This window comes from Muscardinus avellanarius (assembly GCF_963383645.1).
Source record: "Muscardinus avellanarius genome assembly, chromosome: 4".
Classification (NCBI taxonomy): Eukaryota; Metazoa; Chordata; class Mammalia; order Rodentia; family Gliridae; genus Muscardinus; species Muscardinus avellanarius.
In genome coordinates, this window is record NC_137789.1 from 75,093,734 (window position 1) to 75,119,112 (window position 25,379).

The following is a 25,379-nucleotide window of genomic DNA, read 5'->3' on the forward strand; positions in this document are numbered from 1 at the left end:
AGCTAATTAGTTTTGTAGCAAGGGATAATTAGCAAGAGAGCAATGAATGAATGAATGAGAGGTATTCTGTAGATTGGAAATGAGGATATATCTTGATGCAAGGGTACAATGAAATTAGTTTTGTAGCAAGGGATAATTAGCAAGAGAGCAGAATGAATGAATGAATGAATGAATGAATGAATGAGAGGTATTCTGTAGATTGGAAATAAGGATATATCTTAATGCAAGGGTACAATGACTCCAAAGTAACAAGAAGCATTTACAGGTTTTAATGAACATGGACAAATAGACCTCTGGCTGACCATATGAATAATAACTGGTACATATACTGTATAAGTAAACCATTCTAAGAACTTGAAGGTGCTAATTGATTAGGGAATTATTTGAGATTTCAGCTACTAAAAGGTCACTAGGTTTTTATCTTGAGATTTAAACTCCCCTCGAAGTTTTTCTGATATATGCTTAAAGATCTTAACTAATTATATCAGTTAATTCAGAAAGGTTTATTGTGTCATCTGCCTATGCAATTTCAATGCAAAATTGCATTAGGGATACAAATAAAGAGATGCTCTCCTTGTGCTCAAGGGGCTTACAGTAGTGTAGAAAAGATGAGACAAGGACTGAAGTAAGGTTAATGCAGAAAAGAAAATAATGATTTCTGGCACTGGAAGAAAATTGGCTGAGTATAGATTTCTAGAACCTACACAAGGAACCCTCTAGGTTTAAGATGCAAGAAGGTAGTCTGTAAATAGATGAGAGTAAAGCAAGGATTCAATTACTGGAAAACATTTTACCAACATCGTGGAGAGATTTGCAGAAAGATTGATTACACCCTGACACTTGAGTACTACACTCAGCTTTTAGATTCACCAACATACTAGTCCATATTTGAAAATAATACAGGTGTCCACCAACTTACCTTAGCAGAGAAAACCAGAGGGTTACTTGGCATTGGAAACAGTAACATCAAGTGAGATATCTTCAAACCCACGAAGATGTCACTGCTCACAGTTCCAGTACGATCTATGATTGATAGGCTTTTGCCCATGACTTATGATGGACACTTCTGATTACACCCAGAGCCAGGGCTCCACTTGCCCACACTCCTGACATCCAGGTTTCATTCAATCTTCCTTTTCTTACAATTAATCATGTCCTGTATCACACAGTTCAGCCAAAGGACTCATCCATCTGCTTTCACACCTTTCTAAGCTCTGGCCATGTTCAGATTCAATAAAACACTTACTTTAAAAAGGTCTTACTAGCTGGGCACAGTAGTACATACCTGTGATCCCAGTACTTGGGAAACTGAGGCAGGAAGATCACAGGTTTGAAAGTAGCACACAGTAACTTAGAAAGACCCAGTGGGACAAAAACAAAAGAGCTAATAATGGAATTCAGTGGTAGAATGCCTCTAGATTCAATTCCCTAGTAACACACACACACACACACACACACACACACACACACACACACACACTTTTTGCTATTCCTTAATAGAGAATAACCCAGTACTCATTTTGTCCTGGATTGTTTTGAAGCTGTGGTTGGTTGTATTAAATCATTTTCTCCAAGGAGACGTAGAAACTATACTTGAGAGATTTGATTCCTTAAAAGAGATTTCTTATGTTCTGTCATTTTTTTCTTCTTTCTACCTTGAATATAGATATGATGCCTAAAGTTACAGCAGTTGTATTGCCACAATGAGAAAAAAACCATAAAATGAAACACCAACATCTGTCATGAAGGATGACAGACAGATAAGAAAGGAACATTCAAGTCACTAATGACATTGAATTTCTAAATCAGCCTGAGACTTCTTATTGAGAACATAGTTAATACACTTATTTAAGCCACTGTTGGGCAATTTGTCTGGTATTTACAGCAGAATAAGATGCTAACTGATGCAACTATCACTTTATTTCACTCAATATATAATGCAGTTGATTGTAAGTCATATTATTATTTAATATATCACTGAATAATAGGCTACAAATAAGATATAATAAAATATTTTTACTTAAAAATTTCACTTTATACTTAAAGATATATTTCCAGTTAAAAATACAAATATTTATCATATAGCCCATTAATATACATGTTTAAAATATGTTAAATATGTTTGTTAAAACTTCTTTACACTAAAGTTATACCTCGAATGAATAATTCTGTGACTCATAGTCTTTTTTTTCCCATAATTTCCCACATAGTAGCATTTTTCCATCAATAGAGTTGATTATGCAATATTTATCAAGCTAATTCATAAATAATTAATGCCAATTTGGGGGCTCTTGAACTTCCTTTGCATGTAGTGCAATAACTTTTGGATCTCTCTTTGAGGAATGTTGCTAAACATATAAGATTAAAAACTTTTGCCAGGCATGGTGGTGCATGCTTGTAATCCCAGCGCTTGGGAGGCTTGAGACAGGAGGATCGCACAGGTTTGAAGCCAGCCTCAGCTACTTAGTGAGGCTCTCAGCAACTCAGTGAGACCGTGTTTCCAAACAAAATATAAAATAGGTCTGGAGTATAGCCCAGAGGTAGAAAAGTCCCTGGGTTCCATCCCCTATACCACACACACACACACCACACACACACACACAAAAAAAAAAACAAAAACAAAAACAAACCTTTCAATATTCTCCTATACCATAGGAGTTAAAAAGAACAGGTTTGTTGCCCTTGAGACTTCTGAAGGTTTTTAGTTTCTGGTGGCTGATATGTACATGTTTTGTGCATGCTCTAAGTATTTTTCCAGGAAAGATATCTTATCATCAGCAATTGGAAGACTCACTAACATGGATCTAAGATTCATTCATTCATAAATCCAGTTTTCCAGAAGCATAATCTGGGGTGAGGCTATTTCTTGCAGGAGTGCTTCTAGAAGAGGAGGTATGATAAAAATGTGACAGAGGAAAAGTTGTAACAATGTCTCAGCTGGAGACTGAAATGGGCATCATAGAGCTATACTAGATTTTGTCCTATACTGAGCAAGAGAGTTGTACTTTCACATCCTTGTATTTGCTTTCCTTGGCTTGGGCCAACTAAGGAGAGTACAAGGTGTGTGGCTCCAGGTTGGGTGAAGCATGTTTGGTCCAGGACAATTTTCCATAGAATATGGTCACTACTGCTGTTTATTAGTCATTTGCAACAACACTGACAGCAGCTGGAGTACTCCATCCTCAAAAATGACTCTAGAGTAGACATCAAAAGAATACAGAAGAGTTTACCTATTTTAGAACTTATATAGTTGTTTTCTTTTTCCATGCACAATTTCTTTAGGATTCTGGGTCGTTATGATTGCTGGGGAAGCTTACAAGAGGATGTTATTGGGACAAATGAAAGCACTGCATGTACAGTTGATCTTGAAGCTCCACTGCTATCTAATAGCATCTTCCTGCACTGATAATTCTATATCTTCTTCTCTATCAGCTAGCACTTCTACTAGTATAGGTGGCTTCTTTGTGATGATTTGACCCCTACCTAATACTTGAGGGCTCTGAGGATTCAGATACCACACTCTTATCAGACTATAGCTCTACTTGCCAAAATGCAGGAACTTTGCACATAGGCATACTGTGTAATGCCACCAGGAGCCACTGAGTGCTGCTCACATGAAATCTTGCCCTCATTTTATACATGTATCGTTACCTCCTTTTGATGATTAGAGAAAATCACACATGTTATTATGGTAATACCTTTCATTGTTACTCTTTTGGCATAAGAATACAGAGATAAATACACCAAGTGATGTGTGCTTGTATTTATGTATCACTTTGAATTTCACTGATGTATAATTACAATGTACCAACAAAAGTAGTAAAAGTAATCATAAGAGCAATGAAAATTAACCAAAGTAATCATAAATTAGAAAGAGGAAGAAGAGGAGGAAGAGGAGGAGGAGAAGGAGGAGAAAAAGGGGGAGGAGGAGAAGAAGAAGGAGAAAAAGAAGGAGGAGGAGGAGGAGGAGGAGGAGGAGAAGAAGAAGAAGAAGAAGAAGAAGAAGAAGAAGAAGAAGAAGAAGAAGAAGAAGAAGAAGAAGAAGATGATAATGATGATAATGACCTGCAGCATTCACACCATTACTCTTTTGTTTGATGGGTGCCATGGTTTGAATGAGGTAGTGTTTTGGGAGGTTGTAGAAACTTTAGGAAGTGGAACCTAGTGGGAGGTCCTTATATCACTGAGGATGTGCTCTCAGAAAAGAAAAGGGATTGTGGGACCCCATCTACCCATCTATTCCTCTCTCTTGCTCTCCTTCCTGGCCTGTGTCATGCACATTCACCTAGTCACTTGTTCTCATCATGATGTGCTGCACTCTTCTTTCTCTTCATTCTTCTCTCTCGCTCTCGCTCTCGCTCTCGCTCTCGCTCTCGCTCTCGCTCTCGCTCTCGCTCTCGCTCTCGCTCCCCAGAAACCCAAAACAATGGGGTGGTGGAGTGGCCTTATTTTAGATTTGAAGCTCCATGACTGTGAGGCAAAATAAATATTTTCTTTTCCTTATAGGTATTCTAGCAATGTAAAGCTGATACACACAATGAAATACTTACTCTGCATTTCTGAGCTGTAGAATCTAAACCTGTGGAGCATGTTCACTCACTGGGTCACTGGAGGAAGGAGACTAAACCACTCCTATACTCTACCTCTGCATTCACCACGTGGTTAATGCACCAGGTCATGGCCATTGATTTATACCAAGATGCATATCATATGGAAGAGTAATAGCACACATGTCATCTCCAAGCTGTCACCTCAGCTGTAAATTTAAGAAAGGGTTACTCTGTATCGCCATTTTCTCTATGGTACAGTGTATATGTAATTAGGAACTACCATAACCATGTGTTAAAGTTAGATATAAAATATACCTTAAAATGATCATTTATTAATATTCAGGTTTGATATAGTAGAGTCATGAGGGTTGTAATCCCAGCAATGGATAAATCTAGGTGGAGATCCAGGCCAGTAGGGTATGGCTAGAGGTGGGTTACTATGGGTGTAGCCTTTGGGATTATATAAAGGGATCCTCCTCCTCCTCCTCCTCCTCCTCCTCCTCCTCCTCCTCCTCCTCCTCCTCCTCCTCCTTCTTCTTCTTCTTCTTCTTCTCTCTCTCTCTCTCTCTCTCTCTCTCTCTCTCTCTCTCTCTCTCTCTCTCCCTCTCCCTCTCCCTCTCCCTCTCCCTGAAACCATAAGAAAATAAATCTTTTTTCCTCTAAGGTATATAGTCAGATCCTTAGATTATGGCTGAAAGAAAGCTGACAGAAACACCATGTGTGAACTGTTTATCTTCTTTGTTAGAAAATGAGTCTATGGGTCCATGGTGATATTGTGAAGGATACTAGGTTATGATTCAGAAACTGCATCTTGGATAGTAGTTTTGGCTGAGTGATTGCAGACAAGAAAGGCAAATCCAAACCTAGAATAGGTGTCAGTCCAATCAGAATGAAAGTCACCAGTTGTATTGTTGAAAATGTCAGCTATAATACAGGTGCTACAGAGTTGGATTATACATATTATACATCATCCTTCAGCCTGGCACTGGATCTGTTGTTAGCAGGTGGGACATTTAGCAATGGCAACAGATACATCTGCCTTGTGAAAAAGGGAACATGTTGTTGGCATGTTGTTAGCCTTCATCTTCTGCCAAAATAACTGCTACATCCTAGAGCCCATTTTTCATGCACTAAGATGCTGATAACATGGGCTGCCTGCTATCTGCTGGGTAAGTCAGACTATCTACTAAAATGTTTAGTTCCTCCTCTAGAGTGATCCATTCAGGTAAGCACTAAATCTGTGAGATAAGCATTTCCACACCTTGTGCCCACTCCCAGTAGTCAACCCAAAACTTAATGACTAAAACATCCAATAAGCTCTAGGGGGATCAAGCTATGATCTGGATTTTTCTGTCAATCTTCTTTCTTACCCAAGCACTCTGAAAGTTCAGCCTCATCATGTCTCTGGGCACAAATGTACATGGTCTAGATATCTGAACTTAAGTGGTAGATAAGGTGCCTTTTAATTTCTCGTGAAAATTAGAGGATATAACTGGTTGTCAGGTTAAATATGCTGTGACTATGCCCAACTCCTGGGGGACATTGTTACCTATCTATACATCCTGACTTTCAGTGTCTCAATTATAGCTCAACTAAAAACAACAACCAAACAAAACTTTTGACTGTTACTAGTAAAAATGAACATTGTACAATGCGTGTAAAGCCTGGTATAGAGCTTGGCCTGTATCAGAGCCTGCAAGAAAGCAAGGTTCTTTCCTCCTGGGCATCCTACTCTAGTCATTTTATAAGGTAGTTTCATCAATGAATGCTTCTAGGCATTAACTGTTTCAGTTATTCTGGGTGATGATATAATTTTAATCATTTTTCAATCTGGGTTAGTTCGGCCCTCTCTTAGGAATATTAAGGCATACACCTACTGAGTTGTGGGGTGATACAGAAATTTGGGTATTTTAAAAGTTTGGTCAGGAAATATCAGTGATGTCAGAGGCTGGAGGTGTTTCAATCACAAGAAAGATAAAGTCAGTGCTAAGAAAAGACCAGCCATAGTTCAGATCACTGTCTATTCTTGCCTTCCCTCAGGCTACATCTCAGTACTGAAGTTGAATTTACTTAAATTCCAATATAAAGCCAGGCATGGTGGTGCACGCCTGTAATCCCCATGCTTGCAAGGTAGAGACAGGAGGATCGCACAGGTTCAAAGCCAGCCTCACTGGTTTAAGAGACCCTGTTTCCAAATAAAATATAAAAAATAGATCTGGGAGTGTAGCCCAGAGGCATAAGGGTTCCACCCCAAGTACCACCAAAAATAAATAAATAAATAAATAAATAAATAAATAAATAAATATGAATTCTAATATACAATTTAAGTGGGTCACTTACAATCTGAAAAATAATAAGCAAAAAGAAGATAAAGCTTATCTCTAAAGAAGTAATCAATATTAATACTTTTTGATATATAAGTATTATTAATATATCTATGTATTATAATCATATATAAAGAACATAATATACTCATAGTTGCTCTTAGTTTTATATAATTTTTATTAAATAAATTACTTAAATCACTTCAAAAACTTAAGTCAGTAAGAGTACAATGGTATAGTCTCTTGGTCTAAAATAATTTATTTCACCTCTATTTTGTTCTTTGGTATCAATTAAAATAAATAATTTTATTTTTGTATAATACTAGGGATTGAATCTGTATGCATTCTATCTCTGAGGTACACCTCAGCACTTTTTATTTTTTTATTTTAAAACAGGGTCTTGCTCAGTTATTGCACACTGCTGGTCCTAAACATACAATTCTTCTGTTGCCATGCCATCCCCAAATTACTGGAATTATAGGCATGTGGCACCACACCCAGTAAGAAAAAAATATGTTTATATTATGCCCTACTTGCATTCTATACCATACTTTTAAAAAATTCATGTAAATTTGTTTTTAGAATCAATACCAAGAAATGGAAATACTGGGTCAAATATAACTAGTTACTTACTTTGCAAATTAATTTTACAGAAAATTTTCAAAAAATTCCTATTCCACTGTCCATAAATAGTATATCTTATCTCACTTCACCCTTTCCTAATGCCATCCACTAAAGTTTCTCTTGCAGGTAGTCACTTTATTGCCCATTTTCTCTGTAGCCAAAAAAAATTTTTTGTGGGACTGGTAATGGAACCCAGAGGCTTTATACCTCTGGGCTACACTCCCAGACCTATTTTATATTTTATTTGGAAACAGGGTGTCACTAAGTTGCTGAGAACCTCACTAAGTAGCTGAGGCTGGCTTCGAACCTGCGCGATCCTCCTGTCTCAGCCTCTCAAGTGCTGGGATTACAAGCATGTGCCACCACGCCCGGCCTCTGTAGCCAAATTTTAAAAACTTTGTTTATCAAGCATTGGAGACTTCCTTTGAACTCACTCCCATTATAAACCTCTGACTTAATAAGAACCCAATAAATACCTAGAGATGTTAGTAAAAGTAAACCAGAAAATTTATAGTTTTATTAATAAGCTTACATGTTCAAATAATCATTTGAAAATATATCCCTTCCATAAAAACTCCCTACTCTCAACTCAGAGGCCCTCATCCATATTTCCCAACAACTATGTTTGGTTTACAAACCCTTAAAATGATAGAACTGCAGTGACTCCATCTCTTTACTTTTTTGCTGATCTCTTCCATTTCATTAAATAAATCTATTCAAAGTTACCTTTCCTTATTCATTTTTCTTCCACTTGTGAAACATTCCTAATACTGACTTCTTTTGCATAATGCCCACTATTTGCCATATTCTTAATTTTCCTTTGTCAATAAGAAAAATGGCTTGGATTTTTTCCAAAATGAATAAATTCTATTCATCCATGAAATCAATATTCATTGTGTTGAGCACTGAAAAAGTGTTGGAGTTTTCCTGCTTTTCCAGTATGTTCCCATGACTTGAAATTACTGAAGGAACTCCCCAGACATCAGTGTTGTATGACTGGCAATATTGTATTACTCTAATTTACTGCAGATTTTGTTTCCATTACCTGGAATCTTCCATAAAACATTAGTCCTTTAAAAATGTATACCCCTCTTTCACTTTAGTCTAAAACTACATGTTAATAATATTATTATATATTTCATATTGAAAATAAAATTTTGACATCAAGTCTTCTTTACAATTACTTTCATTTGAGTATTAAGCAATGATTAGGTTGCTTTGCCAAATTTGTTATTCATTAATCAAATTATAACAGATGTTCACAATGTATGTGTTTGCTTGATTACATGAGATTATGAATTGTGCTATTTTAACAATGTCTTCTAATACACACAAATGCTTCCTTTCATAATTAGTAAACTTTAACATATAAATAGTAGTTATATTTGTGAGTGCTTGGATTGGATGTAAGAAGGATGCTAAAACAAAGTACAGAGTTGGAATGATGCAAGGAAACCTGGACTTCCAATAATTTATAGAGTTAAGATTCAAGGAAAATCAATTTGTTCTTAAAGGCTAGTTTCAGAGAAGACAACAGGAGCTTCTCAAATATCCATGTGGCCTCTGAATTTCTAGCACTATTTATATAGTTCAAATGAGGCTATAGACAGGCAGTCCAAAGTACAAAGCTTAAGATGAATCTCTGGACTAGAGGTGGGTCTGGATCTTTGGCAAATACCTCATCTTTAAATTAGCACATAAAGAAGGCCAAGGTCTGCAGAGACTTGAGGCAGAAGTACACAGTCCCCAATCCTAGTGACTCATGGAAAGGAAGAGGAGCCTGACGTTATGGAAAAGATCACATTTCAACTAGGTTTCAGATGGAAATTATGTTAAAAATAATTTCCTCTGGACTGAGGAAAGGATGGCAGGGTAGAGGAAAATGAGCAGTCAGTATTGGCTGAGGAATGGGTATAGACCTGCAGTTGCAGGTGGAATTATAGATGAAGGTAGTTTTGAGAAGTCAAAAAAGCCAGATTCCTAGTGTTGAATTCTTGAAGAAGTTGGTCATGTAGTATCTCAACCCACTGAGGGCCAGTTATCATAAGGTACTAAGCCACTACAGGGATGATATTTTACAAGGTAAGGTTACTCAAGGTACTAAAATAAGGTTAAGTACAGGAAATATGGGTATGCATTACTCTATCTAAAGGAGTATGAAAAATGTTTGACGATAACAAAAATATCTTAATTTCCCAAGAAAAGGACTTACTATGCTTTGGCCACAATAACAAGTAACTCTCAGATCTGATATTAAATAATCTCAGTTGATCCATGAAATATTCACATCAGTAATCACACTTTTAAATGTCAGGCATTTGGTGGCAGATCTATACTTCTTAAGTGAGCTAACCTTCAACAGCTATGCTTCAATGACCAGCTCTCCTCATTTAAAGGTCAACATATTATTTTGGTCTTGCTTGTGTACGGCCACCAGTCATGAACTGTGTGCTTCACCAAACCTCTATATTTTCATTTGGCTTTATTTTTTTAAAGAATTACATCCTGCAGGCACAATTCTCTCTTTCTTAGTAAGCAAAAATTTCATCTTACTTCCTTTGACATCACTGATTAAACTCAGTTGACCTATACTGTCAGGTCATTGATCCTGAAGCCACAATCTATCTAGAAACGAGAACCCAGAGGAAACAATCCAACAAGTCTAGATTGACAACATCTCTCAATTACTGTGCCATGCCCAAGCCTAGTGCTCTTGCCTTGATGAATGAGTATTGTTAGGATATGGATGATCCCATGGACAAAAGACTTCCTTGTGAAATCAGTTACTGGAAAGTTCTTGCAAGAGGACTACAGATGTTAAAGCATGTTATCTCTAATAAATATTAGAATTAAAATGAGAAAGCTATGAAATGTGTCCCAGGGCCTATGAGTTCAATTGTAACCTCTAAAACTTTTCCCTGTATATCATGATTGGTATTAAAATGGTCAGTCTCTTTCTATTATAAATTTTTCTTCTTCATACCTAAAGAGTTAATAGCCAAAAGCCTTAAAGAAAATAGTCTTACTTTATCAAATTTAGGTATATTGGGGACTGGGTGAGGTAGAAATATAAAAGCCAAAAAGAAAAGTTAAAATATCAAGATTATTAAAACTATGTTATCCACTGGGATATATCGTCTGCAGTCTTTCCAGTACAAAAATGACCCATCACTTGCTTCAGGAAAAGGAAGATAAGTAACTGGTTTGATAAATATAACCTCTCACTGTGGATGGCAGGACTAACTCAGGTTAGAGTATCTTACATTTGCCCATTTTTTTCCTGGTGGAACATTCCTCTTGTTTATAGAATGCATTTTATTTAAAGATGCATGGCAAACTAAGAATCAAATCAGTTTAGAATTACTGTCATATATAACTCCTGCCTTCAGGTGGCTGATAATGAGAAAAGCAGATAATTAAGGGTCTATAAAGCTGTAGGTAAGAGGGAGGACTTTGAGGGGTGATTATCTTATGATAATAGGGTATAGAGGAAGGCCGGGCATGGTGGTGCATGCTTGTAAACCCAGCACTTGGGAGGCTGAGACAGGAGGATCACACAGGTTTGAAGCCAGCCTCAGCTACTTAGTGAGGCTCTCAGCAATTTAATGAGACCCTGTTTCCAAATAAAGTATAAAATATGTCTGGGATTATAGCCTGGAGGTAAAAAAAAACCCTGAGTTCCACCCCCATTACCACACACACACACAAATAAAAACTAGCTGACTAAGGGAAAGTTAAAAAAAAAAAAAAACCTGAGTTCTACCCCCATTACCACACACACACACAAATAAAAACTAGCTGACTAAGGGAAAGTTATTAGAGTGAGAACATGATCATAAACTCCATTATCAATGAGAATACCAGATCTATTTACCCATTAATGTTGGCTAACTTTGTAAAGAGGCTAGGATTGTTTTTTAAAAAAAAATAGAGTTGATTCTGATGTCACAAGGAACATTATTGAAAACAATCCATCCTTCCTTTAGAACAGCTGAAGGTTAAAGTAGGAGGCCAAGATTCTTTTTGTTGTGAAATATCATACAAACTCATGCTGCCTTCTTAGGGATTGATTTTGTGTTGTTAGGTGATCCCACAGAAATACAAACTGTCCAGAATTATATAAGAAAGATTCTCAGCCAGAGTCAGCCTTTCCTTAGCATCCAGGAGTAGAAAAGCACACTTGGGACTCTTATGAAAATTAACTGTTTGATTAGGTCTAAAAAAGGCATCTTTTATTGGTAGTTATCAGCTTTTCACATCTCTCTTCTTTTAAGCAGCTACATATTTCAAAACCTATCTTATGCCCAATGATTGTATCAAGAGACTAGTTTCTCAACTATGTGTTTTCTAAAAACAGGAATATAAAAGGCTTCAAATCAATGAGGATCTAATGAGAGAATAAAATTTTGAGCTAAGGCATGAATTAATTACATCACTGATCGTAATGTATTTTCTCCTAGGTAAATTGGAAACTGCTAAAAATAAATCTAGCAAAAATAAAATACCAGAACAATTAAAGGCAATAATAAAGCTGGGGCATAGTGTGGCATTTCTGTAATCCCAGTACCAGGGAGATTGTAGACAAGATGATTGTAGGTTTGAGGCCAACCTCAACAACTTAGCAATGCCCTTTGCAACTTAGTGAGACTCTGTTTAAAAATTAAAAAATAAAAATAGGCCTTTGGGTGTAGCTCAGAGGTAGAAAGTCTTTAGGTTCAATTCCCAATACCATCAAAAAGAAAAAAAAAATAAGGTTTAAAAAAATCAAAACTACTAGAGTATTAATATCTAGAATATACAGAGAGATTAAGGAACTCAACGCTAAAAAAACAAATAATCCAATAAAAAAATGGGCAAGTGAACTAAATAGACACTTTACGAAAGAAAAAATTCAAATGGCCAATAAATGCATGAAAAAATGTTCAACATCATTGGCAATCAAAGAGATTCAAATCAAAACTACCCTGAGATTTCACCTAACTCCAACTAGAATGGCAACTATTCAAAACATAAACAACAACAAATGCTGGTGAGGATGTGAAGAAGTGGGAACTCTAAAACATTGTTGGTGGGACTGAAAATTAGTGCAATCACTTTGGAAAACAGTATGGAGGATCCTCAGAAGATTGGAAACTAATTTACCATTTGACCCAGAAATACCATTTCTGGGTATCTATCTGAAAGGAAACCAAAGTACCAAACTAATCCATGTGTATCTATGTTCATAGATGCACAATTCACCATAGCCAAATGATGGAACCAGCCAAGATGTCCATCAACAGATGAATGGATTACAAAACTGTGGGATATATACACAATGGAATTTTACTCAGCCATCAAAAAAACTCACAATTACATCATTTTCAGGGAAATGGATGGAACTGGAGGACATTATGCTAAGCAAGATTAGTCAGTCGCAAAATGTAGGAAATCAGATGCTTTCCCTAATGTGTGAAAGCTAAAGTGAAATGGGTCATAGGAGAATCTCCAGGTGAAAAAGAAGATTCTATAGAGGAGTAAACAAGGCAACCTAACTAAAGGGATGTGATGGGGAAAGAGGGAAACTCTCTAAATACATGATGTACTTAAACAAACATATAGATGTCAACCACTAAACCAAGCAAGGGAAGGAGGGATGGGGAGGGAATGGGGTGGGTATGGGGTAGGTTCTAACTGGGTAATGTATGCATGTATGTCTACACAAGTTTTTTTTAATCTCATTATGATATATGAATACACTGTATCAATAATAATTTTAAAAACTACTAAGGCTTTCTGTAATAAGTCCTAAAAGTAAAATGCAAAAAATTTTGATGAAAAATTTCAAGTTGTTGAAATATGCATTAGGACCTTTTTTTCTTAAGAAGATTTTTATTTTTTTATGTAGATAATATTGAAAATGGCATACATTGACACAATGCTTGGTGGCCTCCCTCCCACTTCCCCTTTCCCACCTCCCAACAATCAGTGTCCAGGCTGACCATGCTACATTCACAGTTATACACATATTCGAATGTAGCTCCTTCAGTTAATCAACCTCAGCCTTCTTCTTCTCCTACCCTTCCTTTTATCTCCAGCATCTGGAGTCCCTATGGTATCCCTAATACTTCCTAGTTTGGGCATAGTAGAGAAAACATAGAACATTTTTTAAAGTACTTAAATGTAAAAGGATGCAATATAGTTAAATAAAATAATGAAAAATGAATATTATCCAAAAATTAGAGCAAAAAAGAAAAGCAAATGAACAAACAGTGTTTAATGCCAAATGACAATCTTCTATGGACACATACCACAAACAGGGGCACACATCTTTATAACACACAGCACAAAAAGGTTTCCTTTATATTTGTACTAAAGGCTATAACTTTTTTTAGTTGTGACTTCTTATATTTAGAAAGTTGAAATAGTCCCCAATATATTTGAAAAATTTTATTAACTTAAAATACTTAACATATTTGAGATAGCAAAATATTAGAAACACTTAGGAAAAGCAAGAATTTGTTAAGTATTACACGAACTTAAAGAACAGTACCTCTTGCTATATATAGTCCCCCACACTGCTGCTTACTCAAGCAGTTTTTTCTGTAGTTCTTCCTTCTGTATTTTTAATCACTAAATTATTTTTACCAGCACAAAAATATTTTTCACATCTTAAAATATACTCTTCCAGTAAATTGCTTATAATCAAAGTATATAGAAACATACAAATCAATAATGTGTAAAAGAACTAACTAAAGAGAAAACCTGGGAAACAACTTGAATTGACACCTCCTAAGAGAAACTACAATTGTTCAAGTGGCCAACAGACACATGGCTTCATTGGTTATCAGTGCAATACAAATTAAAAGCCTATCACAACTGATAAAATTTACAAAATGCATCCAAATTTTGGCAAAATATTCAACAATTAAAATTCTTATTAAAATGCTTTGTGGAAATAATAATTTTAGTGTTCTTTTGCTATAGTTACTTAATGTATTATCTTTTGTAATCCAGCAGTTACATTCTTTGATATAGGCCCTATAGAAATCCATACATATGTTTATTGAAAGTCATGTATCAAAAAACATATGACTATATACTAGAAAATTATGAATAGTATATAGCATCACTATTAATAATAGTCCCAAACTATAAACTACTCAGGTTCCCTTCAACACTATAATAGATAAATTATCATATACCTAGACAGAAAATTAAACATTAATGAGAAAAATAAACCTATAACTACTCATAACAAAATGACATTCACGCAGAGGTCATGCACAGCAGGAAAAGCCAGACACACAGTGTCTAACCCAGTGGAGGCAAACATCAGTAGAGGATCTGCCCATTAGGGGGGAAATTTTATTGCCTGGAGAATTGTGTCTTCTGTAAAAGTAACAATGCATGTTTCTTTGATATGCAGGCTGCTAAGTTTTTGAAAATTCAGGCTAGATTTAAGATATGTTCTTTTTTGTAAGCACAGCAATCCCTCTTGATACCAAAAAAATATTCAAAACCTCCAATGAATACCTGAAACTATGTATAGTACTGGACTTCCTATATTCTATATTTGTTTTATCTTATTCACATATAACAATGATTAGGTTTAATTTATAAATTAGGCACACTAAAGGATTATCAACAATATTAATAATATAATAGGTCAATTATATATATTACAATATACCATAACAAGTTATTTAGAATATATGACTTATTGATAGCTAGGATTTTTAATTTAGTATTTTTGAACTGTGATTGAACATAGGTAGCTAAACCCATGAAAATCAGACTAGATAAGAGAGTCCTGCTATATAGCTTAAGTTAAAAGTGAAACAAAATAAAAACAAAATAACTTTGATTCTGTGGTTGCCTCTACCTTCCATACATGGATCTGACTTTTTATGATAATCCTTCTCAAATAAATGTCTTGTTCCTGCCCCACTGACTGTACCTACTTTCCCACACCATTTCTCTATAGACTATCTTCCAATAGGACTTTTGTACTGGTTTCTCAACAGCAGACTCTTCAAAGCTACCTGAACCATCGGTTAGTATTCAGTTTTCAACCTCCCAGCAGCACTTGACATATTGATCCCTCCATTGTTCTTGAAAAATTGTTAGTCCTTAGCTTTGTGACACTGTATCCTCCCCATGGGCCACTCCTTCATAGTAACTTTTGCTCAATATAACAAATAAAACCAGGGAAGTAACTAGAATTCAGAGAGTACTACAAACTTGAAATTCCCTGTAAGTACACAAATAAACACCAATTTTCAACATAGCCATTTCTCAAATGTTGCAGATGGAGTGGGAAGATTGGGAAAAATAGGAGATGAGTAGCTGGGTGAGTGGGGGATAGAGAATAGGAGAATAAAGGGCCTATCATTGATCTAAAATCATCACACACAGAAAGCCCACTGTAAGTGGAAAAACACTGAAAACTATTTTTGGTAAGTCAGACCACTGGCTGTAGAGAAGGGATATAATAGTGTGTAGGACTCACCATGACAAGACTGAGTGCATTTCTGAAGGATGAGAGCACAATAAATAGAGAAAATCCTTTTAAGTTGGTAGGGGAAAAGGAAAAAAACTAGCAAAAAGTAAAAACTGGTTCTGCAAGAAAAAGAGAGAATAAAAAAATAAAATAAGGTACATTCAATCTCTTCTCAAACTAAACAAACCAAATAAGGCAAAAAATAAAAATTTGATAAAAATTTGAGTTTTAGCATAATTTTAGAAAATGCCTTGAAATAAGAGTATTGTCACCCATCCCACTGGTATCCTGTTCACAAATTGCATAGATATAAACTGTCTTCATCTACATACCATTATTTTCAACAGAAAAACAGTGAGAATCAAACTTTTTACCTAATGAATATTATCTCTCAGCAAGATGATTACAGAGCAGAAGACTAACACAGTATGCTGAACTGAATTATATATTTTCATAGAAGCATTTGTGGATAGATAAATGATGGATGGATGAATGGATAGATAAACAAATTGAAAAAATAAACAAACACACACACACAAAGTTGTCCCTAGGTATTCATGTGCCACTGGATCCATAACATCTCATGAACAATCAATTCCTTATATAAAATCCTATTTTAAAACAAAAAATAAAAATAAATAATAAAAAATAAAAAATAGAGTTGGGTGGTGTAGCTCCAAGGATAGAATGACTCTGAGTACAACCCCCAGTACAACAAACAAAAAGAAAACTACACTGAGATTTTATCTAGTCCCAATTAAAATAGAAATCATAAAGAAGTGAAACAACAATAAATGCTGATGAGGATGTGAGGAAGTAGGAGAACTTCTACACTGTTGGAGGGGGGTGGCTGAAAATCAGTGCAGCTATTATAGAGATCAGTGTAGAGATTCCTAAGAAAACTGAGAAATAAGAAGGCCTAACTGGGGGTGATAGAAGGGGAGATTAGAGAAATTCCCTAATGTACATGATATACATTCACAAACATATCAAAATCAATTACTAAGCCAAATATGAGAAGGAGGAAGGGGGAATGGAATGGGTGGGAATTGGAGAAAGGCTAAATGAGTGATGTGTACATGTATGCCTTTACCATCTTGTACTCCATTAAGATTTATGACTACAAGGCACAAACAAAAAAATTTAAAAAACGGAGAATGGATTCACCATGTGATACAGCTTTGTCACTCCTGGATATCTTTCTAAAGAACTGAAACCAGAATATTATATTAATACATGCATATCCATGTTTATAGCAGCATAATTTATAATAGTCAAATTATGAGACCAACCTAGGTATCTGAACAGATGAAGAGATTATAAAATTATGAGATATGCATACAATGGAATTCTACTCAGCAATAAAGAAGAACAAAACTATTTCATTTGCAGAAAAATGAATTAGCCTAGATTACATTTTTTAAGTGGGATTAACCAGTCACTGAAAATGAAGGATAATATATTTTCTCTCATATGTGAAATCTACAGAGTAATTGTTATATAAGAAAGAGTTTGGATAATGGAGGAGAAACTGTGGTGGAGTGAGGAAGGTAGTTTGGGGGAGCATGTGGAAGAATTAATGAAAGAATCACTTCTATTGCTATCATGTACATATGTCAGGACACCAATACCTATCTCAATATTCTGTATTGGGAAGGGGGAGAGTGGGGAGGGAGCCTGGGGAAAACTAACCCCAACTGCTGTGCACATGTGAATCCCTATCACTATTAACTATAATATCATGTGAGAATATAATGCACCAGTAAGAGAATCAAAATAAAATATTGGAAAAAATAAGTAATTTTAAGTGTGTCAAAGGAGTATCCTTTAATGATAAATGATACCATTTTTCAATAAATATCTAATAGCTATGAATATCTAAATATCAAATAACATACTTCTTGCTTTAAAATGCACAAACTGTAAAAAGTGAAAGCAAATGGAAAGAAAAAAAAGAAGAAATAGAAAAGCACTAAGAAGAAGACTTGAACATACTAATAAAAAGACATGAACATTATTTGCAGGACAGTTTAGTGATTAAAAATGAAACATACTGAGGAGCTAAACAACATAATAAAACTATACACTGCACACTGTATGAATACAAAAATCTTATTTTTGTATTAATACAAAAAACTTTATACCTACTTAATAGAAACTTAACCTTTCAACCAGTGCATAATGAATATTTGAAAATGTTGGTTATAACATATCATTAATGTATATCATTAATGGCCCCATACTTAGAGGTTGCAAGTCAGCAGAAGCCCTTGTGGCAGCTCTGGCTCTGCAGCACTCTCAGCTGCACCCCAGATGCCTGCCCTCTGGGCTCTAGTCACAGCCCAGGAGCTCTCTGAAACTCGACCTTACTTTCTTCCTCACACCCTGTGGATCCCTACCCTGCCAGTGTCACCTCCCTGCCCCAGCCAAAGCCCCCTACCTGGCTTATTGAGCACCTAAGCACTGCTGCATCCACCACACCAAAATGGGAATTGTGTTAACAGAATGACCACAACTTCAAGGGAGATTGTGAGACAGAACCCCAACTCCCCCCAACTCCATCAAGCTGTTTCTGGATTCCCAACCCACAGAAACCATAAACCTTTTCACTTGGAAATATTATTTTAATCTAATGCCGATTTGAAAGAAGAGTCATTATATCATGCAGCTCCTGGCAGTAACTTTCTAAAGGTTGTAAGGTGTGCTTTAAAAAAAGTTCTAGGGGACTTCCAGGAATATGGTGACCAAGGGAAGCAGCACATACCAGTTCTACTGACACTTGATCTCCATTGCCTTAAAAACAACATTCTTACAAAAGCCAGGAAAAACCACAACTTAAAAAAGAAAAAAGATGACAGAAAGAGAGAGACTAGAAGACAAATCAGTGAGCAGAAAAGAAACCCACCTTTCTTGCAGCCATGGGCTCAACCAAGGCACCAACTTGCCCCACTGCACCTGACTCCAGAGACAAAAAGGAAGACAACTAAAGATCTGAAGTAAGAGGCTGCAGATCATTGGAATTTTAAGTCATCGGTTCCACCTGCGCAAACACCAGCTACAACTTCCAACAGTGGTAACTGAGCTCACCACGCCCTCCAGAGACCCAGAGCAGCACTCAACAACATCAGAAAAGAAACTCACCTGCCTTTCAGCCTCCAGCACCACAACAACATTTTGTCTCATTGCACCCAACTCCAGAGACAAAAAGGAAAAGAATCAAGGACCCGGAGTAAGCAGCTGCAGATCATCAGAATTGTAATCCATCAACAACATCCAGCAGTGGTAGCCGGCCAAGCTCACTACATTCTCCAGAGATTCAGAGCGGCACTCAATAACACCAGAAAAGAAACCCATCCGTGAGTACCTTGGCAGCACCATCTTGCATCTCTGCTCCCAACTCTAGAGATGAACAGGAAAACAACCAAGGACTTGTAGTAAGTGGCTATAAATTATTGCAATTGCAAATCATCAGTTCCTCCTGCACAAACACCACCTACAACTTGCAGCAGTGACAGCTGAGCTCACCATGCCCTCCAGAGATTCAAACAATTGCTCAGCAACACCGCTCAATCCCTATCAGTAAGCAAACTCCACATCCCCATGGGAGAATGCCCAGAGTGGGGTCCCCAGGGACTCGTGCCGCCAGCTGCAATAAACTCCCTGGGCCTGAGACTTTGTGGTTCAGTCCAGTGAAGGTGGGAGTAAGTCTGCTGTTGGACATAGCAGAGGCTTGGATAGACTCAGGCTCTGAATCAGTAGGAAGTGTGGGGAGACCTATGCATAACACTAGATTCAAATAGTAGGATCTCTGGGATTACCACAGACCACGCAATGGAGGTGAATGGGGAGAATTTAGACCAGCGCTGCACTAGCTATGCAGAAAAGAGACTCTTAGAGTTTGGTGTCAGAGGCATCTGCCAACTACAGGGACAGAGAGTGATCGAAACTCCAGATCTGTCAAAAGTGTGGAGGGTGACCTACACTTAACCATAGATCCAGCTCCATTGATAATGGCCATATGCATAGACTGAGAAAGACTCAGGCTTGCAGCAGGAAAGATGCCAGGAGAACTTGGTGTCTGTTCAGAGAAAGACTGCAGAGGTTCAATCAGCTGAATATTTATATATGCATTATTTTGGTTTTTTATTTTTGTCTTTGTATGCTTGCTTGTTTGATTGCTCTATTTCCAACCCCGCTCCCAACCTACATACCTACTCTCTTCTCTCCATACCTTTTCTTTTTTTTAATTCTTTTTCAATTCTTTGTCTTGTATTAAATCCACTTCATACCACTATACCAAAAATTTTTACATTGATTACTAGAATACTACTAAATATTCTAGTATTAGTATTACTAAATATTCTATTACTAGAATATTTAGAAAGTAAATATTTTCTAAATATTAAAAATTAAATAAAAATAATATAATTTTATATTATAAAAATAAAAATTCACCATCTCTAATCTAGACTATATAGTAACATACCAAAATCATATTCATTCTACTTGAACCTATCTGTGGATTTACTCTATTCCTGCATTTATGACTTCACTATCCTCCTCACTCAACTTTCACTGTTGAATACAACACAACACAACTTGTCTTTGGATATACCAGCTGACACCTAGAGACTGAGAAAAATCTACCAAAAGAAACAGATAAAAGCTCCTGAGATCATGGAAAAAAGAAATAACAAGGAAGCAATGAGCTAATGATCTCCCACAACCCCACAATAACAGAACCTGACAACACAGAATTGAAAAGATCTCCAGAAGGTCAAATGAGGATTGTAATTGTAGAAATAATACAGGACTTTTGAAAAGAATTTAGAGAGAGTCTGAAAGAAATAAATGGTGCAATAATTGAAGTGAAGGCATCAATTCAAACTATAAACAATCAATAAGACCACATGAAGAATAAAATCTCACTCCCAGAACATGATCACTCCAAAAATGAATGCATAGTATATAATTTAGAAAAAAAATTAACAGCATGAATTGGGCATTGAAGAAAAATGGGCCCATTTTAAAAGAGCTAACCTAAGAATATTAGCATAGAAAAGGAAATAGAAGATGAAACCAAAGGGATCAACAATCTTTTCAAAGAAGTAATATACAATTTTTTTCCAATTTTCCAAACATAGGACAAAAAGTGGATACACAGGTACAGGAAACTTATAGATCCCTCTTTAGACAAGATCGAAGAAAAGGTCCATCACACCACATAGTAGTCAGACTGACTAATGTAGAAGCCAAGGAGAGAATCTTAAGAGCAGCAAAAACAAAAGACCATGTGACATTCAGAGGCAAACCAATTAAAATTATTACAAACTTCCCAAACCAAGTCATGAAAGCCAAAAGGGCCTGGAGTAGCATATTTCAAACTCTGAAAGAAAACAACTTGCAGCCAAAATTTTTTCTACCCAGCAAAATTAGACAGGGAAATAAAAATCATCCATGACAAACAGAAGCTGAATCAATTTATGTCTTTCAAACCAGCATTAGAAAAAATACTCAAAGAGATTAAATGAAAAGAAGAAATAAGTCATACAGGCCAGGATCAGGGAAACAAAAATTTTTACCCATAAAACAACTAAGCAAAAAAGAACAAAAACTACCTCAAACAGAAGTTAAATCTCAATATGTTAGAAATTAAAAACCATCTTTCAATAATCATACAGAAAATAAATGACCTCAACTCCCCAATAAGAAGACATAAGATGGTAAAATGGATTAAAAACCAGAATCCATCTATCTGCTGCCCACCAGAAACACACTTTACAAATAAAGATAGTAACAAACTAAGGTAAAGGGCTGGAGAAAGGTAATCCAGACCAATGGAAATCAAAGACAAGTAGATGTAGCAACTATGACATCAGACAAATTAGACTTCAGGCCCAAGATTATTAGAAAAGATGAATAATGTCATTTTTACTGGTAAAAGAAACAATCCAGCAAGAGAAAATTATGATAGTCAACATTTATGACCCAAACATAAGTGCAGGTACTTTTATAAAGCAAACTTTTTGTGAAATTAAGTCACACATGTCCCAAAACAATAATACTGGAAGACTTCAACACTCCTCTCACAAAAACCAATCTTGTAAACAAAAGGTCAGTAAAGATGCCTAAGACCTAAAGAAAACCATCAACCAAATGGATCACTTAGACACATATAGAATATTTCACCCAACTACAGCAGAATTCACATATTTCTCAGGTGCTCATGGAACCTTTTTTAAGATAGATCACATCCTGGGCCACAAAGTGAGCACTAGCAAATTCAAAAAATGTGACATACTTCCCTGTGCCTTTTCAGACCATAATAGAATAAAACTAGAAATTAACTATAAGAAGACCCAGAGAAACCAAATAAACATGTGGAGACTGAACACTACACTGGTGAATGAAGAATGGGTCATAGAAGAAATAAGGGGTGAGATCAAGAAATTTCTAGAAACAAATGAAAAGAGATCTACAACATATCAAAACTTCTGGAACACTCTGAAGGCAGTATTAAGAGGAAATTTTATAGCACTGAATGCCCACATAAGAAAAATTGAAAATCACCAAATAATAACCTAATGACACACTTCAAAGCCCTTGAAAAACAGGAACAGTCTAACCCCAAAGCCAGTAGAAGGCAGGAAATTACTAAAATCAAAGCAGAAATCAATGAAGTAGAGAATAAAAATAATACAGAAAATCAACAAAACCAAAAGCTGACTTCTCAAAAATATAAACAAGATAGATAAACTACTAGCCAACTTATCCAAAAAAAAGAGACTCAACCCAAATTATGAAGATAAGAGATGAAAAAGGAGATATTACCACCAACAGTGTAGAAATCTGGCAGATTATCAGAAACTATTTTGAAAAACTATACACCAACAAAATTGAAATATATGAAAGAAATTGACAACTTTTTAAATAATTACAACCCTCTTAATCTGAGTCAAGAAGATATAGAAAATTTAAACCAACCAATAGCAATCAAAGAGATTGAAACAGCAATGAAAAGCCCATGACCAGATGGTTTCCCAAGTGAATTTTATAAAGCTTTTATATAAGAGCTAATCCCAATACTCCTCAATCTATTTTATGAAATAGAAAAAAACAGAACTCGTCAAATACATTCTATGAATCCAACATCACATTAATACCAAAACCAAATAGCTCAAGGAAGAAAAACTAAAGGCCTATATCACTGATGAACTTGGATGCAAAACTGCTAAACAAAATACTAGCAACACACATTCAAAACCACATCAAGAAAATCATACACCATGACCAAGTAGGGGTTTATTCTAGGGATGCAAGGCTTGTTCAGCACATAAAAATAAATCCATGTAATTCATCACACAAACAAAACAAAAAACAAAAATCACATGATTATTTCAACAGATGCTGAAAAAGCATTTGATAAAAATCCAACATCCATTTATGCTAAAAACACTGCAAAGAATCAAGATAACTGTGAAGTTATTAGAGGAGGGCATAGGCTCAACACTACAACATATTGGCACAGGCAGTAACTTTCTCAACAAAACCTCCAAAGCTCAGGAAATTAAAGCAAGAATTAACAAGTGGGATAGCATCAAACTAAAAAGTTTCTTCTCATCAAAGGAAACCATCAGTAACCTAAAGAGGAAGCCTACAGAATGGGAAAAGATCTTTACCAGCCACCACTCTGATAAGGGGCTAATATCCAGAATATACAAAGAGCTCAAAAGACTCTACACTAGCAAAACAAACAACCTAATCAAGAAATAGGCAAATGAACTAAATAGACACTTTACAAAAGAAGAGATACAAAGGGCCAATAGATACATGAAAAGATGTTCTACATCATTGGCCATCAGGGAGATGCAAATCAAAACTACATTGAGATTCCATCTAACCCCAGTCAGAGTGGCAAGCATAAAGAAATCAAATAACAACAAATGCTGGTGAAGATGTGGGGAAAGAGGAACTCTTTTACACTGTTGGTGGGATTTTAAACTAGTTCAGCCACTATGAAGATCTGTGTGGAGATTTCTAAGAAAGCTAGGAATAGATCTACCATACGATCCAGCTCTACCACTCCTGGGTATTTTCCCAGAAGGGTTGAATCCAGAGAACTATAGCAACATATGCATACCTATGTTCATAGCAGCACAATTCGTAATAGCCAAAATATGGAACAAACCCAGGTCTCCATCAACAGAAGAATGGATTGCAAAACTCTGGGAAATACACACAATGGAATTCTACTCAGCCATAAAGAAGAACAAAATAATACCATTTGCAAGAAGATGGAAATTCCTGGAGAGCATTATGTTAAGTGAGATCAGCCAAGCACAGGAGAAGGTACATATGTTCCCTCAAATATGCCCAAACTAGGGAATGTAGAGGATACCAGTGGTACTCTAGGAAATGGAGGGGAAATACCAGCAAAGCTTGAATGGAAAGATAGGAGAGGAGGAAGACTGAACTTGATTAATGAGGGTCTACATCCGAATATGTATAACATTATGAATATGGCATGGTTACCCTGGACATTCATTGGTGGGAGGGGGGAAGGGAAAACAGGAGTGGGAGGAAGAGGGCACCAAGTATAGTTTAAATTTATACCATTTATGTTCAATAAAAAAGTATAAAAAGAACATAGTAAACATAAAGGCAATCCACAGTAGAACCACAAACAACATCATATTAAATGGGGAAAAGCTGTGAGAATTTCCCTAAGGCAGAAACAATATAAGGATGTCCATTATCACTATTTCTCTTCAATATAGTACTTGAGTCTCTACTCAGAGCAATAAGACTAGAAAAAATAAATCAAAGGAGTACAAATAGGCAAAGAAAATCTCACGTTCAGTATTTGCTGATGACATGATACTGTACTTAGAAGATCCAATAAACTCAACCAAAAGGCTTATAGAACTGATCAACAAATTTAACATAGTGTCTGGATACAAAATAAATCTTAAAAAATTGGAAGTTTTTCTGTATACCAACCATAAATCCATTGAGTAATAAATCCAGAAAACACTTCCACTTAGGATATCCCACAAAAAATGTAAAATACTTAGCAATAAACTTAACCAAAGAGGTAAAAGACCTCTACAAAGAAAATAAAATGTTGAAAAAGAAATTAAAAAAGATCTTAGAAGATGAAAAAATTCTCCATGTTCATGGATTGACAGAATAAATATAATCAAAATGGCCATACTTCCAAAACTGATCTACAGATTTAATGTAATACCCATTAAATTACCAAGGTCATTCCTTACAGACATAGAAAAATCAGTCCTTAAATTCATTTGGAACATCAAAACCCCAGAATAGCCAACATAGTTCTCAGCAACAGAAACCATGTAGGAGTAATCACAATACCTGACTTTAAACTACTACAAA